The sequence below is a fragment of the Procambarus clarkii genome, chromosome 33 (genome assembly GCF_040958095.1).
Source record: "Procambarus clarkii isolate CNS0578487 chromosome 33, FALCON_Pclarkii_2.0, whole genome shotgun sequence".
NCBI lineage: Eukaryota > Metazoa > Arthropoda > Malacostraca > Decapoda > Cambaridae > Procambarus > Procambarus clarkii.
Window position 1 is genome coordinate 13,534,495 of NC_091182.1, and position 18,106 is coordinate 13,552,600.

The following is an 18,106-nucleotide window of genomic DNA, read 5'->3' on the forward strand; positions in this document are numbered from 1 at the left end:
AGTGTTCGTTGTTGAGATGTTCGTTGTTGAGATGTTCGTTGTTGAGATGTTCGTTGTTGTGGTGTTCAGTGATGTGGTGTTCGTTGTTGTAGTGTTTGTTGTTGTAGTGTTCGTTATTGTAGTGTTCGTTGTTGTAGTGTTCGTTTTTGTAGTGTTCGTTGTTGTAGTGTTCGTTGTTGTAGTGTTCGTTGTTGAGATGTTCGTTGTTGCAGTGTTCGTTGTTGAGATGTTCGTTGTTGTGGTGTTCGTTGTTGTAGTGTTCGTTGTTGTAGTGTACGTTGTTGTAGTGTTCGTTGTTTTAGTGCTCATTTTTGTGGTGTTCGTTGTTGAAGTGTTCGTTGTTGTAGTGTTCGTCGTTGTGGTGTTCGTTGTTGTAGTGTTCGTTGTTGAGATGGTCGTTGTTGAGATGTTCGTTGTTGAGATGTTCGTTGTTGTGGTGTTCGGTGATGTGGTGTTCGTTGTTGTAGTGTTTGTTGTTGTAGTGTTCGTTATTGTAGTGTTCGTTGTTGTAGTGTTCGTTTTTGTAGTGTTCGTTGTTGTAGTGTTCGTTGTTGTAGTGTTCGTTGTTGAGATGCTCGTTGTTGTGGTGTTCGTTGTTGCAGTGTTCGTTGTTGAGATGTTCGTTGTTGTAGTGTTCGTTGTTGAGATGTTCGTTGTTGAGATGTTCGTTGTTGAGATGTTCGTTGTTGTGGTGTTCGGTGATGTGGTGTTCGTTGTTGTAGTGTTTGTTGTTGTAGTGTTCGTTATTGTAGTGTTCGTTGTTGTAGTGTTCGTTGTTGTAGTGTTCGTTTTTGTAGTGTTCGTTGTTGTAGTGTTCGTTGTTGTAGTGTTCGTTGTTGAGATGTTCGTTGTTGTGGTGTTCTTTGTTGCAGTGTTCGTTGTTGAGATGTTCGTTGTTGTAGTGTTCGTTGTTTTAGTGTTCGTTTTTGTGGTGTTCGTTGTTGAAGTGTTCGTTGTTGTAGTGTTCGTTGTTGAGATGTTCGTTGTTGTGGTGTTCGTTGTTGCAGTGTTCGTTGTTGAGATGTTCGTTGTTGTTGTGTTCGTTGTTATAGTGTTCGTTGTTGTAGTGTTCGTTGTTGTAGTGTTCTTTGTTATGGTGTTTGTTGTTATGGTGTTTGTTGTTATGGTGTTCGTTGTTGTTGTTTTGTTCGAGGTTGTGGTGTTCGTTGTTGTGATGTTCGTTGCTGTAGTGTTCGTTGTTGCAGTATTCGTTTTTGTGGTAGTCGTTGTTGTGGTGTTCATTGATGTGGTGTTCGTTTTGTAGTGTTCGTTGTTGTGGTGTTCGTTGTTGTGGTGTTCGTTTTGTAGTGTTCGTTGTTGTGGTGTTCGTTGTTGATGTGTTCGTTGTTGTGATGTTCGTTGCTGTAGTGTTCGTTGTTGCAGCATTCGTTTTTGTGGTAGTCGTTGTTGTACTCACCTAGTTGTGTCTGCAGGATCGAGCATTGACTCTTGGATCCCGCCTTTCGAGCATCGGTTGTTTACAGCAATGACTCCTGTCCTATTTCCCTATCATACCTGGTTTTAAAATTATGAATAGTATTTGCTTCCACAACCTGTTCCTGAAGTGCATTCCATTTCCCCACTACTCTCACGCTAAAAGAAAACTTCCTAACATCTCTGTGACTCATCTGAGTTTCAAGCTTCCATCCATGTCCTCTCGTTCTGTTACTATTCCGTGTGAACATTTCGTCTATGTCCACTCTGTCAATTCCTCTGAGTATCTTATACGTTCCTATCATGTCCCCCCTCTCCCTTCTTCTTTCTAGTGTCGTAAGGCATTGTGTGTAAGTAAGGTAAGTGTGTTGTGCATTGCTGTGGTGTTCGTTTTGTAGTGTTTGTTGTTGTGGTGTTCGTTGTTGTAGTATTCGTTGTTGAAGTGTTCGTTGTTGTTGTGTTCGTTGTTTTAGTGTTCGTTTTTGGGGTGTTCGTTGTTGAAGTGTTCGTTGTTGTAGTGTTCGTCGTTGTAGTGTTCGTTGTTGTAGTGTTCGTTGTTGTTGTGTTCGTTGTTGTAGTGTTCGTTGTTGAGATGTTCATTGTTGTGGTATTCGTTGTTGTAGTGTTCGTTGTTGTGGTGTTCGTTGTTGTTGTGTTCGTTGTTGTTGTGTTCGTTGTTGTAGTGTTCGTTGTTGTAGTGTTCGTTGTTGAAATGTTCGTTGTTGTGGTGTTCGTTGTTGTAGTGTTCGTTGCTGAGATGTTCGTTGTTGAGATGTTCGTTGTTGTGGTGTTCGGTGATGTGGTGTTCGTTGTTGTAGTGTTTGTTGTTGCAGTGTTCGTTATTGTAGTGTTCGTTGTTGTAGTGTTCGTTTTTGTAGTGTTCGTTGTTGTAGTATTCGTTGTTGTAGTGTTCGTTGTTGAGATGTTCGTTGTTGTGGTGTTCGTTGTTGCAGTGTTCGTTGTTGAGATGTTCGTTGTTGTGTTGTTCGTTGTTGAAGTGTTCGTTGTTTTGGTGTTTGTTGTTGTAGTGTTCGTTGTTGTAGTGTTCGTTGTTGTAGTGTTCGTTGTTGTGGTGTTCGTTGTTGTTGTGTTCGTTGTTGTAGTGTTCGTTGTTGTAGTGTTCGTTGTTGAAATGTTCGTTGTTGTGGTGTTCGTTGTTGTGGTGTTCGTTGTTGAAGTGTTCGTTGTTTTGGTGTTTGTTGTTGTAGTGTTCGTTGTTGTTGTTGTGTTCGTTGTTGTGGTGTTCATTGTTTTAATGTTCGTTGTTGTAGTGTTTGTTGTTGTAGTGTTCGTTGTTGTAGTGTATGTTGTTGTAGTGTTCGTTGTTGTAGTGTTCCTTGTTGTAATGCCCGTTGTTGTGGAGTTTATTCTTATAACCTTCCTTGTTGTAGTGTTCGTTGTTCTAATGTTCGTTGTTGTAGCGTTCGTTGTTGTAGTGTTTGTTGTTGAAGTGATCGTTATTGTAGTGTTCGATGTTGTAATGTTAGTTGTTGTAGTGTTCATTGTTGTAAATTTCGTTGTTGTGGTGTTCGTTGCTGTAGTGTTTGTTGTTGTGGTGATCGTTGTTGTGGTGTTCGTTGTTGTAGTGTTCGTTGTTGAAGTGTTCGTTGTTGTTTTCTTCGTTGTTGTTGTGTTCATTGTTGTAATGTTCGTTGTTGTAGTGTTTGTTGTTGTAGTGTTCGTTATTGTACTGTTCGTTGTTGTAGTGTTCGTTTTTGTAGTGTTCGTTGTTGTAGTGTTCGTTGTTGTAGTGTTCATTGTTATATTGTTTTTGTTGAGTTGTTCGTTGTTGAATTGTTCGTTGTTGAGTTGTTCGTTGTTGTGGTGTTTGTTGGGTTGATGTTCGTTGTTGTGGTGTTCGTGGTTGTGATGTTTGTTGTTGTGGTGTTCGTTGTTGTAGTGTTCGTTGTTGAGATGTTCGTTGTTCAGTTGTTCGTTGTTGAGATGTTCGTTGTTGTGGTGTTCAGTGATGTGGTGTTCGTTGTTGTAGTGTTCGTTATTGAGATGTTCGTTGTTGAGATGTTCGTTGTTGTGATGGTCGTTCTTGTTGTGTTAGTTGTTATAGTGTTCGTTGTTGAGATGTTCGTTGTTGTGGTGTTCGTTGTTGTAGTGTTCATTGTTGTAGTGTTCGATGTTGAGATGTTCGTTGTTAAGATGTTCGTTGTTATGGTGTTCGTTGATGTGGTGTTCGTTGTTGTAGTGTTCGTTGTTGTAGTGTTCGTTGTTGTAGTGTTCGTTGTTGATGTGTTCGTTGTTGTGATGTTCGTTGCTGTAGTGTTCGTTGTTGCAGCATTCGTTTTTGTGGTAGTCGTTGTTGTACTCACCTAGTTGTGTCTGCAGGATCGAGCATTGACTCTTGGATCCCGCCTTTCGAGCATCGGTTGTTTACAGCAATGACTCCTGTCCTATTTCCCTATCATACCTGGTTTTAAAATTATGAATAGTATTTGCTTCCACAACCTGTTCCTGAAGTGCATTCCATTTCCCCACTACTCTCACGCTAAAAGAAAACTTCCTAACATCTCTGTGACTCATCTGAGTTTCAAGCTTCCATCCATGTCCTCTCGTTCTGTAACTATTCCGTGTGAACATTTCGTCTATGTCCACTCTGTCAATTCCTCTGAGTATCTTATACGTTCCTATCATGTCCCCCCTCTCCCTTCTTCTTTCTAGTGTCGTAAGGCATTGTGTGTAAGTAAGGTAAGTGTGTTGTGCATTGCTGTGGTGTTCGTTTTGTAGTGTTTGTTGTTGTGGTGTTCGTTGTTGTAGTATTCGTTGTTGAAGTGTTCGTTGTTGTTGTGTTCGTTGTTTTAGTGTTCGTTTTTGGGGTGTTCGTTGTTGAAGTGTTCGTTGTTGTAGTGTTCGTCGTTGTAGTGTTCGTTGTTGTAGTGTTCGTTGTTGTTGTGTTCGTTGTTGTAGTGTTCGTTGTTGAGATGTTCATTGTTGTGGTATTCGTTGTTGTAGTGTTCGTTGTTGTGGTGTTCGTTGTTGTTGTGTTCGTTGTTGTTGTGTTCGTTGTTGTAGTGTTCGTTGTTGTAGTGTTCGTTGTTGAAATGTTCGTTGTTGTGGTGTTCGTTGTTGTAGTGTTCGTTGCTGAGATGTTCGTTGTTGAGATGTTCGTTGTTGTGGTGTTCGGTGATGTGGTGTTCGTTGTTGTAGTGTTTGTTGTTGCAGTGTTCGTTATTGTAGTGTTCGTTGTTGTAGTGTTCGTTTTTGTAGTGTTCGTTGTTGTAGTATTCGTTGTTGTAGTGTTCGTTGTTGAGATGTTCGTTGTTGTGGTGTTCGTTGTTGCAGTGTTCGTTGTTGAGATGTTCGTTGTTGTGTTGTTCGTTGTTGAAGTGTTCGTTGTTTTGGTGTTTGTTGTTGTAGTGTTCGTTGTTGTAGTGTTCGTTGTTGTAGTGTTCGTTGTTGTGGTGTTCGTTGTTGTTGTGTTCGTTGTTGTAGTGTTCGTTGTTGTAGTGTTCGTTGTTGAAATGTTCGTTGTTGTGGTGTTCGTTGTTGTGGTGTTCGTTGTTGAAGTGTTCGTTGTTTTGGTGTTTGTTGTTGTAGTGTTCGTTGTTGTTGTTGTGTTCGTTGTTGTGGTGTTCATTGTTTTAATGTTCGTTGTTGTAGTGTTTGTTGTTGTAGTGTTCGTTGTTGTAGTGTATGTTGTTGTAGTGTTCGTTGTTGTAGTGTTCCTTGTTGTAATGTCCGTTGTTGTGGAGTTTATTCTTATAACCTTCCTTGTTGTAGTGTTCGTTGTTCTAATGTTCGTTGTTGTAGCGTTCGTTGTTGTAGTGTTTGTTGTTGAAGTGATCGTTATTGTAGTGTTCGATGTTGTAATGTTAGTTGTTGTAGTGTTCATTGTTGTAAATTTCGTTGTTGTGGTGTTCGTTGCTGTAGTGTTTGTTGTTGTGGTGATCGTTGTTGTGGTGTTCGTTGTTGTAGTGTTCGTTGTTGAAGTGTTCGTTGTTGTTTTCTTCGTTGTTGTTGTGTTCATTGTTGTAATGTTCGTTGTTGTAGTGTTTGTTGTTGTAGTGTTCGTTATTGTACTGTTCGTTGTTGTAGTGTTCGTTTTTGTAGTGTTCGTTGTTGTAGTGTTCGTTGTTGTAGTGTTCATTGTTATATTGTTTTTGTTGAGTTGTTCGTTGTTGAATTGTTCGTTGTTGAGTTGTTCGTTGTTGTGGTGTTTGTTGGGTTGATGTTCGTTGTTGTGGTGTTCGTGGTTGTGATGTTTGTTGTTGTGGTGTTCGTTGTTGTAGTGTTCGTTGTTGAGATGTTCGTTGTTCAGTTGTTCGTTGTTGAGATGTTCGTTGTTGTGGTGTTCAGTGATGTGGTGTTCGTTGTTGTAGTGTTCGTTATTGAGATGTTCGTTGTTGAGATGTTCGTTGTTGTGATGGTCGTTCTTGTTGTGTTAGTTGTTATAGTGTTCGTTGTTGAGATGTTCGTTGTTGTGGTGTTCGTTGTTGTAGTGTTCATCGTTGTAGTGTTCGATGTTGAGATGTTCGTTGTTAAGATGTTCGTTGTTATGGTGTTCGTTGATGTGGTGTTCGTTGTTGTATTGTTCGTTGTTGTAGTGTTCGTTGTTGTAGTGTTCGTTGTTGTGGTGTTCGTTGTTGAGATGTTCGTTTTTGTAGTGTTCGTTGTTGTAGTGTTCGTTATTGTAGTGTTCATTGTTGTAGTGTTCGTTGTTTTAGTGTGCGTTGTTGTGGTGTTCGTTGTTGTGGTGTTCGTTGTTGTTGTTTTGTTCGAGGTTGTGGTGTTCGTTGTTGTGATGTTCGTTGTTGTAGTGTTCGTTGTTGCAGTATTCGTTTTTGTGGTGTTCGTTGTTGTGGTGTTCATTGTTGTGGTGTTCGTTTTGTAGTGTTCGTTGTTGTGGTGTTCGTTGTTGATGTGTTCGTTGTTGTGGTGTTCGTTCTTGAGATGTTCGTTATTGTGGTGTTCGTTGTTGTGGTGTTCGTTGTTGTAGTATTCGTTGTTGAAGTGTTCGTTGTTGTAGTGTTCGTTTTTTTAGTGTTCGTTTTTGTGGTGTTCGTTGTAGAAGTGTTCGTTGTTGTAGTGTTCGTCGTTGTAGTGTTCGTTATTGTAGTGTTCGTTGTTGTTGTGTTCGTTGTTGTAGTGTTCGTTGTTGAGATGTTCATTGTTGTGGTGTTCGTTGTTGTGGTGTTCGTTGTTGTGGTGTTCGTTGTTGTTGTGTTCGTTGTTGTAGTGTTCGTTGTTGTAGTGTTCGTTGTTGAAATATTCGTTGTTGTGTTGTTCGTTGTTGTGGTGTTCGTTGTTGAAGTGTTCGTTGTTTTGGTGTTTGTTGTTGTAGTGTTCGTTGTTGTAGTGTTCGTTGTTATGGTGTTCGTTGTTATGGTGTTCGTTGTTGTTGTTGTGTTCGTTGTTGTGGTGTTCATTGTTGTAATGTTCGTTGTTGTAGTGTTTGTTGTTGTAGTGTTCGTTTTTGTAGTGTATGTTGTTGCAGTGTTCGTTGTTGTAGTGTTCCTTGTTGTAATGTCCGTTGTTGTGGAGTTTATTCTTATAACCTTCGTTGTTGTAGTGTTCGTTGTTCTAATGTTCGTTGTTGTGGTGTTCGTTGTTGTAGCGTTCGTTGTTGTAGTGTTTGTTGTTGTAGTGATCGTTATTGTGGTGTTCGTTGTTGTAATGGTAGTTGTTGTAGTGTTCATTGTTGTAAATTTCGTTGTTGTGGTGTTCGTTGCTGTAGTGTTTGTTGTTGTGGTGTTCGTTGTTGTGGTGTTCGTTGTTGTAGTGTTTGTTGTTGAAGTGTTCGTTGTTGTTTTCTTCGTTGTTGTTGTGTTCATTGTTGTAATGTTCGTTGTTGTAGTGTTAATTAGTGTAGTGTTCATTGTTGTGGTGTTCGTTGTTGTAATGGTCGTTTTTATGATGTTCGTTGTTGTAATGTTCGTTGTTGTGGTGTTCGTAGTTGTAAAGTTCGTTGTTGTGGAGTTCGTTGTTGTGGTGTTCTTTGTTTTAGTGTTCGTTGTTGTGGTGTTCGTTGTTCTAGTGTTCATTGTTGTACTTTTCGTTGATGAGATGTACGTTGTTGAGACGTTCGTTGTTGAGATGTTCGTTGTTGAGATGTTCGTTGTTGTGGTGTTCGTTGTTGTGAGTTCGCTGTTGTGGTGTTCGTTGTTGTAATGGTCGTTTTTATGATGTTCGTTGTTGTAATGTTCGTTGTTGTGTTGTTCGTGGTTGTAAAGTTCGTTGTTGTGGAGTTCGTTGTTGTGGTGTTCTTTGTTGTAGTGTTCGTTGTTGTGGTGTTCGTTGTTGTAGTGTTCATTGTTGTACTGTTCGTTGATGAGATGTTCGTTGTTGAGACGTTCGTTGTTGAGATGTTCGTTGTTGAGATGTTCGCTGTTGTGGTGTTCGTTGTTGTGAGTTCGTTGTTGTGGTGTTCGTTGTTGTCGTGTTCGTTTTTGAGATGTTCGTTGTTGAGATGTTCGTTGTTGAGATGTTCGTTGTTGTAAAGTTCGTTGTTGTGGTGTTTGTTGTTGAGATGTTCATTGTTGAGATGTTCGTTGTTGAGATGTTCGTTGTTGAGATGTTCGTTGTTATGGTGTTCGTTGGGTTGATGTTCGTTGTTGTGGTGTTCGTGGTTGTGATGTTCGTTGTTGTGGTGTTCGTTGTTGTAGTGTTCGTTGTTGAGATGTTCGTTGTTGAGATGTTCGTTGTTGAGATGTGCGTTGTTGTGGTGTTCGGTGATGTGGTGTTCGTTGTTGTAGTGTTTGTTGTTGTAGTGTTCGTTATTGTAGTGTTCGTTGTTGTAGTGTTCGTTGTTGTAGTGTTCGTTTTTGTAGTGTTCGTTGTTGTAGTGTTCGTTGTTGTAGTGTTCGTTGTTGAGATGTTCGTTGTTGTAGTGTTCGTTGTTTTAGTGGTCGTTTTTGTGGTGTTCGTTGTTGAAGTGTTCGTTGTTGTAGTGTTCGTTGTTGAGATGTTCGTTGTTGTGGTGTTCGTTGTTGCAGTGTTCGTTGTTGAGATGTTCGTTGTTGTTGTGTTCGTTGTTATAGTGTTCGTTGTTGTAGTGTTCGTTGTTGTAGTGTTCTTTGTTATGGTGTTTGTTGTTATGGTGTTTGTTGTTATGGTGTTCGTTGTTGTTGTTTTGTTCGAGGTTGTGGTGTTCGTTGTTGTGATGTTCGTTGCTGTAGTGTTCGTTGTTGCAGTATTCGTTTTTGTGGTAGTCGTTGTTGTGGTGTTCATTGTTGTGGTGTTCGTTTTGTAGTGTTCGTTGTTGTGGTGTTCGTTGTTGTGGTGTTCGTTTTGTAGTGTTCGTTGTTGTGGTGTTCGTTGTTGATGTGTTCGTTGTTGTGATGTTCGTTGCTGTAGTGTTCGTTGTTGCAGCATTCGTTTTTGTGGTAGTCGTTGTTGTACTCACCTAGTTGTGTCTACAGGATCGAGCATTGACTCTTGGATCCCGCCTTTCGAGCATCGGTTGTTTACAGCAATGACTCCTGTCCTATTTCCCTATCATACCTGGTTTTAAAATTATGAATAGTATTTGCTTCCACAACCTGTTCCTGAAGTGCATTCCATTTCCCCACTACTCTCACGCTAAAAGAAAACTTCCTAACATCTCTGTGACTCATCTGAGTTTCAAGCTTCCATCCATGTCCTCTCGTTCTGTTACTATTCCGTGTGAACATTTCGTCTATGTCCACTCTGTCAATTCCTCTGAGTATCTTATACGTTCCTATCATGTCCCCCCTCTCCCTTCTTCTTTCTAGTGTCGTAAGGCATTGTGTGTAAGTAAGGTAAGTGTGTTGTGCATTGCTGTGGTGTTCGTTTTGTAGTGTTTGTTGTTGTGGTGTTCGTTGTTGTAGTATTCGTTGTTGAAGTGTTCGTTGTTGTTGTGTTCGTTGTTTTAGTGTTCGTTTTTGTGGTGTTCGTTGTTGAAGTGTTCGTTGTTGTAGTGTTCGTCGTTGTAGTGTTCGTTGTTGTAGTGTTCGTTGTTGTTGTGTTCGTTGTTGTAGTGTTCGTTGTTGAGATGTTCATTGTTGTGGTATTCGTTGTTGTAGTGTTCGTTGTTGTGGTGTTCGTTGTTGTTGTGTTCGTTGTTGTTGTGTTCGTTGTTGTAGTGTTCGTTGTTGTAGTGTTCGTTGTTGAAATGTTCGTTGTTGTGGTGTTCGTTGTTGTAGTGTTCGTTGCTGAGATGTTCGTTGTTGAGATGTTCGTTGTTGTGGTGTTCGGTGATGTGGTGTTCGTTGTTGTAGTGTTTGTTGTTGCAGTGTTCGTTATTGTAGTGTTCGTTGTTGTAGTGTTCGTTTTTGTAGTGTTCGTTGTTGTAGTATTCGTTGTTGTAGTGTTCGTTGTTGAGATGTTCGTTGTTGTGGTGTTCGTTGTTGCAGTGTTCGTTGTTGAGATGTTCGTTGTTGTGTTGTTCGTTGTTGAAGTGTTCGTTGTTTTGGTGTTTGTTGTTGTAGTGTTCGTTGTTGTAGTGTTCGTTGTTGTAGTGTTCGTTGTTGTGGTGTTCGTTGTTGTTGTGTTCGTTGTTGTAGTGTTCGTTGTTGTAGTGTTCGTTGTTGAAATGTTCGTTGTTGTGGTGTTCGTTGTTGTGGTGTTTGTTGTTGAAGTGTTCGTTGTTTTGGTGTTTGTTGTTGTAGTGTTCGTTGTTGTAGTGTTCGTTGTTATGGTGTTCGTTGTTATGGTGTTCGTTGTTGAAGTGTTCGTTGTTTTGTTGTTTGTTGTTGTAGTGTTCGTTGTTGTTGTTGTGTTCGTTGTTGTGGTGTTCATTGTTTTAATGTTCGTTGTTGTAGTGTTTGTTGTTGTAGTGTTCGTTGTTGTAGTGTATGTTGTTGTAGTGTTCGTTGTTGTAGTGTTCCTTGTTGTAATGTCCGTTGTTGTGGAGTTTATTCTTATAACCTTCCTTGTTGTAGTGTTCGTTGTTCTAATTTTCGTTGTTGTAGCGTTCGTTGTTGTAGTGTTTGTTGTTGAAGTGATCGTTATTGTAGTGTTCGATGTTGTAATGTTAGTTGTTGTAGTGTTCATTGTTGTAAATTTCGTTGTTGTGGTGTTCGTTGCTGTAGTGTTTGTTGTTGTGGTGATCGTTGTTGTGGTGTTCGTTGTTGTAGTGTTCGTTGTTGAAGTGTTCGTTGTTGTTTTCTTCGTTGTTGTTGTGTTCATTGTTGTAATGTTCGTTGTTGTAGTGTTTGTTGTTGTAGTGTTCGTTATTGTACTGTTCGTTGTTGTAGTGTTCGTTTTTGTAGTGTTCGTTGTTGTAGTGTTCGTTGTTGTAGTGTTCATTGTTGTATTGTTTTTGTTGAGTTGTTCGTTGTTGAATTGTTCGTTGTTGAGTTGTTCGTTGTTGTGGTGTTGGTTGGGTTGATGTTCGTTGTTGTGGTGTTCGTGGTTGTGATGTTTGTTGTTGTGGTGTTCGTTGTTGTAGTGTTCGTTGTTGAGATGTTCGTTGTTCAGTTGTTCGTTGTTGAGATGTTCGTTGTTGTGGTGTTCAGTGATGTGGTGTTCGTTGTTGTAGTGTTCGTTATTGAGATGTTCGTTGTTGAGATGTTCGTTGTTGTGATGGTCGTTCTTGTTGTATTAGTTGTTATAGTGTTCGTTGTTGAGATGTTCGTTGTTGTGGTGTTCGTTGTTGTAGTGTTCATTGTTGTAGTGTTCGATGTTGAGATGTTCGTTGTTAAGATGTTCGTTGTTATGGTGTTCGTTGATGTGGTGTTCGTTGTTGTAGTGTTCGTTGTTGTAGTGTTCGTTGTTGTAGTGTTCGTTGTTGTGGTGTTCGTTGTTGAGATGTTCGTTTTTGTAGTGTTCGTTGTTGTAGTGTTCGTTATTGTAGTGTTCATTGTTGTAGTGTTCGTTGTTTTAGTGTGCGTTGTTGTGGTGTTCGTTGTTGTGGTGTTCGTTGTTGTTGTTTTGTTCGAGGTTGTGGTGTTCGTTGTTGTGATGTTCGTTGTTGTAGTGTTCGTTGTTGCAGTATTCGTTTTTGTGGTGTTCGTTGTTGTGGTGTTCATTGTTGTGGTGTTCGTTTTGTAGTGTTCGTTGTTGTGGTGTTCGTTGTTGATGTGTTCGTTGTTGTGGTGTTCGTTCTTGAGATGTTCGTTATTGTGGTGTTCGTTGTTGTGGTGTTCGTTGTTGTAGTATTCATTGTTGAAGTGTTCGTTGTTGTAGTGTTCGTTTTTTTAGTGTTCGTTTTTGTGGTGTTCGTTGTAGAAGTGTTCGTTGTTGTAGTGTTCGTCGTTGTAGTGTTCGTTATTGTAGTGTTCGTTGTTGTTGTGTTCGTTGTTGTAGTGTTCGTTGTTGAGATGTTCATTGTTGTGGTGTTCGTTGTTGTGGTGTTCGTTGTTGTGGTGTTCGTTGTTGTTGTGTTCGTTGTTGTAGTGTTCGTTGTTGTAGTGTTCGTTGTTGAAATATTCGTTGTTGTGTTGTTCGTTGTTGTGGTGTTCGTTGTTGAAGTGTTCGTTGTTTTGGTGTTTGTTGTTGTAGTGTTCGTTGTTGTAGTGTTCGTTGTTATGGTGTTCGTTGTTATGGTGTTCGTTGTTGTTGTTGTGTTCGTTGTTGTGGTGTTCATTGTTGTAATGTTCGTTGTTGTAGTGTTTGTTGTTGTAGTGTTCGTTTTTGTAGTGTATGTTGTTGTAGTGTTCGTTGTTGTAGTGTTCCTTGTTGTTATGTCCGTTGTTGTGGAGTTTATTCTTGTAACCTTCGTTGTTGTAGTGTTCGTTGTTCTAATGTTCGTTGTTGTGGTGTTCGTTGTTGTAGCGTTCGTTGTTGTAGTGTTTGTTGTTGTAGTGATCGTTATTGTGGTGTTCGTTGTTGTAATGTTAGTTGTTGTAGTGTTCATTGTTGTAAATTTCGTTGTTGTGGTGTTCGTTGCTGTAGTGTTTGTTGTTGTGGTGTTCGTTGTTGTGGTGTTCGTTGTTGTAGTGTTTGTTGTTGAAGTGTTCGTTGTTGTTTTCTTCGTTGTTGTTGTGTTCATTGTTGTAATGTTCGTTGTTGTAGTGTTAATTAGTGTAGTGTTCATTGTTGTGGTGTTCGTTGTTGTAATGGTCGTTTTTATGATGTTCGTTGTTGTAATGTTCGTTGTTGTGGTGTTCGTAGTTGTAAAGTTCGTTGTTGTGGAGTTCGTTGTTGTGGTGTTCTTTGTTTTAGTGTTCGTTGTTGTGGTGTTCGTTGTTCTAGTGTTCATTGTTGTACTGTTCGTTGATGAGATGTACGTTGTTGAGACGTTCGTTGTTGAGATGTTCGTTGTTGAGATGTTCGTTGTTGTGGTGTTCGTTGTTGTGAGTTCGTTGTTGTGGTGTTCGTTGTTGTAATGGTCGTTTAATATGATGTTTGTTGTTGTAATGTTCGTTGTTGTGTTGTTCGTGGTTGTAAAGTTCGTTGTTGTGGAGTTCGTTGTTGTGGTGTTCTTTGTTGTAGTGTTCGTTGTTGTGGTGTTCGTTGTTGTAGTGTTCATTGTTGTACTGTTCGTTGATGAGATGTTCGTTGTTGAGACGTTCGTTGTTGAGATGTTCGTTGTTGAGATGTTCGCTGTTGTGGTGTTCGTTGTTGTGAGTTCGTTGTTGTGGTGTTCGTTGTTGTCGTGTTCGTTTTTGAGATGTTCGTTGTTGAGATGTTCGTTGTTGAGATGTTCGTTGTTGTAAAGTTCGTTGTTGTGGTGTTTGTTGTTGAGATGTTCATTGTTGAGATGTTCGTTGTTGAGATGTTCGTTGTTGAGATGTTCGTTGTTGTGGTGTTCGTTGGGTTGATGTTCGTTGTTGTGGTGTTCGTGGTTGTGATGTTCGTTGTTGTGGTGTTCGTTGTTGTAGTGTTCGTTGTTGAGATGTTCGTTGTTGAGATGTTCGTTGTTGAGATGTTCGTTGTTGTGGTGTTCGGTGATGTGGTGTTCGTTGTTGTAGTGCTTGTTGTTGTAGTGTTCGTTATTGTAGTGTTCGTTGTTGTAGTGTTCGTTGTTGTAGTGTTCGTTTTTGTAGTGTTCTTTGTTGTAGTGTTCGTTGTTGTAGTGTTCGTTGTTGAGATGTTCGTTGTTGTGGTGTTCGTTGTTGCAGTGTTCGTTGTTGAGATGTTCGTTGTTGTGATGTTCGTTGTTGTGATGTTCGTTGTTGTAGTGTTCGTTGTTGTAGTGTACGTTGTTGTAGTGTTCGTTGTTTTAGTGCTCATTTTTGTGGTGTTAGTTGTTGAAGTGTTCGTTGTTGTAGTGTTCGTCGTTGTGGTGTTCGTTGTTGTAGTGTTCGTTGTTGAGATGGTCGTTGTTGAGATGTTCGTTGTTGAGATGTTCGTTGTTGTGGTGTTCTGTGATATGGTGTTCGTTGTTGTACTGTTTGTTGTTGTAGTGTTCATTATTGTAGTGTTCGTTGTTGTAGTGTTCGTTTTTGTAGTGTTCGTTGTTGTAGTGTTCGTTGTTGTAGTGTTCGTTGTTGAGATGTTCGTTGTTGTGGTGTTCGTTGTTGCAGTGTTCGTTGTTGAGATGTTCGTTGTTGTAGTGTTCGTTGTTGAGATGTTCGTTGTTGAGATGTTCGTTGTTGAGATGTTCGTTGTTGTGGTGTTCGGTGATGTTGTGTTCGCTGTTGTAGTGTTTGTTGTTGTAGTGTTCGTTATTGTAGTGTTCGTTGTTGTAGTGTTCGTTTTTGTAGTGTTCGTTGTTGTAGTGTTCGTTGTTGTAGTGTTCGTTGTTGAGATGTTCGTTGTTGTGGTGTTCGTTGTTGTGAGTTCGTTGTTGTGGTGTTCGTTGTTGTAATGGTCGTTTTTATGATGTTCGTTGTTGTAATGTTCGTTGTTGTGGTGTTCGTGGTTGTAAAGTTCGTTGTTGTGGAGTTCGTTGTTGTGGTGTTCTTTGTTGTAGTGTTCGTTGTTGTGGTGTTCGTTGTTGTAGTGTTCATTGTTGTACTGTTCGTTGATGAGATGTTCGTTGTTGAGACGTTCGTTGTTGAGATGTTCGTTGTTGAGATGTTCGTTGTTGTGGTGTTCGTTGTTGTGAGTTCGTTGTTGTGGTGTTCGTTGTTGTCTTGTTCGTTTTTGAGATGTTCGTTGTTGAGATGTTCGTTGTTGAGATGTTCGTTGTTGTAAATTTCGTTGTTGTGGTGTTCGTTGCTGCAGTGTTTGTTGTTGTGGTGTTCGTTGTTGTAGTGTTCGTTGTTGATGTGTTCGTTGTTGTTTTCTTCGTTGTTGTAGTGTTCATTGTTGTAATGTTCGTTGTTGTAGTGTTAATTAGTGTAGTGTTCGTTGTTGTGGTGTTCGTTGTTGTAATGGTCTTTTTATGATGTTCGTTGTTGTAATGTTCGTTGTTGTGGTGTTCGTGATTGTAAAGTTCGTTGTTGTGGTGTTCGTTGTTGTAGTGTTCGTTGTTGTGGTGCTCGTTGTTGTAGTGTTCATTGTTGTACTGTTCGTTGATGAGATGTTCGTTGTTGAGACGTTCGTTGTTGTGGTGTTCGTTGTTGTAGTGTTCGTTGATGTAGTGTTCGGTGTTTTAGTGCTCACTTTTGTGGTGTTCGTTGTTGTGGTGTTCGTTATTGTAGTGTTCGTTGTTGTAGTGTTCGTTTTTGTAGTGTTCGTTTTTGTAGTGTTCGTTGTTGTAGTGTTCGTTTTTGTAGTGTTCGTTGTTGTAGTGTTCGTTGTTGTAGTGTTCGTTGTGGAGATGTTCGTTGTTGTGGTGTTCGTTGTTGCAGTGTTCGTTGTTGTAGTGTTCGTTTTTGTAGTGTTCGTTGTTGTAGGGTTCGTTGTTGTAGCGTTCGTTGTTGAGATGTTCGTTGTTGTGGTGTTCGTTGTTGTAGTGTTCGTTGTTGAGATGTTCGTTGTTGTGGTGTTCGTTGTTGAAGTGTTCGTTGTTGTAGTGTTCGTCGTTGTGGTGTTCGTTGTTGTAGTGTTCGTTGTTGAGATGTTCGTTGTTGAGATGTTCGTTGTTGAGACGTTCGTTGTTGTGGTGTTCGGTGATGTGGTGTTCGTTGTTGTAGTGTTTGTTGTTGTAGTGTTCGTTATTGTAGTGTTCGTTGTTGTAGTGTTCGTTTTTGTAGTGTTCGTTGTTGAGATGTTCGTTGTTGTGGTGTTCGTGGTTGCAGTGTTCGTTGTTGAGATGTTCGTTGTTGTGGTGTTCGTTGTTGTAGTGTTCGTTGTTCTAGTGTTCGTTGTTTTAGTGCTCATTTTTGTGGTGTTCGTTGTTGAAGTGTTCGTTGTTGTAGTGTTCGTCGTTGTGGTGTTCGTTGTTGTAGTGTTCGTTGTTGTTGTGTTCGTTGTTGTAGTGTTCGTTGTTGTAGTGTTCGTTGTTGTAGTGTTCGTTGTTGAAGTGTTCGTTGTTGTAGTGTTTGTTGTGGTGGTGTTCATTGTTGTAGTGTTCGTTGTTGTGGTGTTCGTTGTTGTAGTGTTCGTTGTTGTATTGTTCATTGTTGTCGTGTTCGTTATTAAGGTGTTCGTTGTTATGGTGTTCATTGTTGTTGTTGTGTTCGTTGTTGTGGTGTTCGTTGTTGTGATGTTCGTTGTTGTAGTGTTCGTTGTTGTAGTGTTCGTTTTTGTGGTGTTCGTTGTTGTGATGTTCATTGTTGATGTGTTCGTTGTTGTAGTGTTCGTTGTTGTGGTTTTCGTTGTTGTAGTGTTCGGTGTTGTGACGTTCGTGTTTGAGATGTTCGTTGTTGTGGTGTTCGTTGTTGTGGTGTTCGTTGTTGTGGTGTTCGTTGTTGTGGTTTTCGTTGTTGTAGTTTTCGTTGTTGTGGTGTTCGTTGTTGTAGTGTTCGTTGTTGAAGTGTTCGTTGTTGTAGTGTTTGTTGTTGTGGTGTTCGTTGTTTTAGTGTTCGTTGTTGTGGTGTTCGTTGTTGTGGTGTTCGATGTTGAAGTGTTCGTTGTTGTAGTACTCGTTGTTGTAGTGTTCGTTGTTGTAGTACTCGTTGTTGTATTGTTCATTGTTGTAGTGTTCGTTTTTGTGGTGTTCGTTGTTGTAGTGTTCGTTGTTGAAGTGTTCGTTGTTGTAGTGTTTGTTGTTGTGGTGTTCGTTGTTTTAGTGTTCGTTGTTGTGGTGTTCGTTGTTGCGGTGTTCGTTGTTGTAGTGTTCGTTGTTGTAGTACTCGTTGTTATAGTGTTTGTTGTTGAATTGTTCGTTATTGTGGTGTTCGTTGTTGTATTGTTCGTTGTTGTAGTGTTCGTTGTTGTTGTTTTCGCTGTTGTGGTGTTCGTTGTTGTGATGTTTGTTGTTGTAATGTTTGTTGTTGTTGTGTTCAATGTTGTTGTGTTCGTTGTTGTGGTGTTTGTTGTTGTGGTGTTCGTTGTTATAGTGTTGGATGTTGTTTTGTTCGCTGTTGTATTGTTCGTTGTTGTGGTGTTCGTTGTTGTGGTGTTCGTTGTTGTAGTGTTCGTTGTTGTTATGTTCGTTGTTGAGATGTTCGTTGCTGTGGTGTTCGTTTTTGTAGTGTTCGTTGTTGTAGTGTTCGTTAGTGTAGTGTTTGTTGGGTTGGTGTTCGTTGTTGTAGTGTTCGTTGTTGTTGTGTTCGTTGTTGTAGTGTTCGTTGTTCTAGTGTTCATTGTTGTAGTGTTCGTTATTATGGTGTTCGTTGTTATGGTGTTCGTTGTTGTTGTTGTGTTCGTTGTTGTGGTGTTCGTTGTTGTAGTGTTCGTTGTTGTAGTGTTCATTGTTGCAGTGTTCGTTATTATGATGTTCGTTGTTATGGTGTTCGTTGTTGTTGTTGTGTTCGTTGTTGTGATGTTCGTTGTTGTAGTGTTCGTTGTTGTAGTGTTCGTTTTTGTGGTGTTCGTTGTTGTGATGTTCATTGTTGTGGTGCTCGTTGTTGTAGTGTTCGTTGTTGTGGTGTTCGTTGATGTAGTGTTCGTTGTTGAGATGTTTGTTGTTGAGATGTGTCGTTGTTATGGTGTTCGTTGATGTGGTGTTCGTTGTTGTAGTGTTCGTTGTTCTGATAAGACAATAACGGTAAAAACATGGGGGGATACATAAGGGATTAATGGAGGGTGAAGTAAATAAGAACATAATAATAGGGGTAACTGCCGAAGGCCTATTGGCCCATACGAGGCAGCTCCTATCTACATACAAAGATTAATCAGGTGTAATTGGCCTGTTATGTTGAACAGTGTCTTCTGTGTATGCATCGTTATGTTCTGGTCTTTTTCTTACTCTCATGGTGGGTAGAGTAAATAGTTCCTTGATTTAGGTGTTCATGGTAGGTTGTTCAATTCTTATGTGAATTGCTTCAAGAATGTGTAATCTTCTTGCATCTTGGGTTTTGTCTATTATACAGGTATTTTTGTTCAACATTTTTCTTGTTAGGGTGATGTCACGGGCTTGTCTCATGTGATTCCTGGGGGCACCGGATTGAAGATGACATGTCAAACGCCTCGTCAGCTTGGTCGACGTCATACCTATGTACTTAGATTGAAGGGTACATCCTTAATTGGGGCAAGTGTACATGTATACAACGCTTGACTGCTATATAGGGTTCTCCGTCGACTTCGGGCTGTTTTTGATAAGGAGTTTTTGTTTCTGTTTTTGATATATATATATATATATATATATATATATATATATATATATATATATATATATATATATATATATATATATATATATATATATATATATATATATATATATATATATACATATAAATATATATATATATATATATATATATATATATATATATATATATATATATATATATATATACATATTTATATATATATATATATATATATATATATATATATATATATATATATATATATATATATATATATATATATATATATA